This window comes from Bos indicus x Bos taurus, chromosome 9 (genome assembly GCF_003369695.1).
Source record: "Bos indicus x Bos taurus breed Angus x Brahman F1 hybrid chromosome 9, Bos_hybrid_MaternalHap_v2.0, whole genome shotgun sequence".
Lineage (NCBI taxonomy): Eukaryota > Metazoa > Chordata > Mammalia > Artiodactyla > Bovidae > Bos > Bos indicus x Bos taurus.
Window position 1 is genome coordinate 64171886 of NC_040084.1, and position 1003 is coordinate 64172888.

Sequence of the window (1003 nt, forward strand, 5' to 3'; positions counted from 1 at the left end):
TGTGACCGCATTTCTTATTCATGGCCACCACTTCTATTTTTAAGCACTTCCCAAGGTCCTCATGGTTGCTGAGGATCATTCCACACTTCTGCTTTTTAAAAATACTTTTATTTTATTTTTACTGAAGTATAGTTGATTTATTGATACAATGTTGTATTAGTTTCAGGTGTACAGCACAGTGATTCATTTATACATACATACGTGTGTGAATATATATGTATGTGTGTGTGTATGTATATATATTTCAGATTCTTTTCCTTATAGATTATTACACTATATTGATTATAGTTCTCTGTGCTATACAGTAGGTCCTTGTTGGTTATCTACTTTATATATAGTAGTGTGTATATGTTAATCCTAACCTCATACTTTATTCTTTCTCCTCCCCTGCCTTTGTCCTTGGTAACCATAAGTCTGTTTTAAAAATATGGAATGCTTCATGAATTTGTATGTCATCTTTGGGAAGGGGCCTTGCTGATCTCTGTTCAGTTCAGTCACTCAGTCGTGTCCAACTCTCTGTGACCCCATGGACTGCATCACACCAAGCCTCCCTGTCCCTCACCAATTCCTGGAGTTTACTCAAACTCATGTCCATTGAGTTGGCGATGCCATCCAACCATCTCATCCTCTGTCATCCCCTTCTCTGCCCGCCTTCAATCTTTCCCAGCATCATGGTCTTTTCAAATGAGTCAGATCTTCTCTGTATTGTTCCAATTTTTGTATATATGCTGCCAAAGCAAGCACCACGCTTCTGCTTTAACTGCACTCAAACCTTCCTCAGTCTGCACCTGGCATGTTCACAGGTCTTTTGCTTTTGTTTTTCCCTTTTATGTTCTTTGGTCCTCCTTCCTCTTCTTCTTCTTCTTCTTTTTTTTTTTTTTGTTTTTAATGTAGCCAAGGAAGAGGTGCCATTAGTAAACTCTTTGCTCAAGGTTTCCTGGCTTTCACATGATTCTGAAAATTCTGTTCCTTGAAAGTAATCCTAAAACGTGGGTCCTGAGAA

The 1003-nt window shown here is 38.5% G+C and overlaps 1 pseudogene; it reads right to left on the reverse strand.

Annotated features, from left to right (window-relative positions):
* Positions 1–421: 421 nt before the first annotated feature.
* Positions 422–744, reverse strand: LOC113898944 (annotated as a pseudogene).
* Between the last annotated feature and the right edge of the window lie 259 nt (positions 745–1003).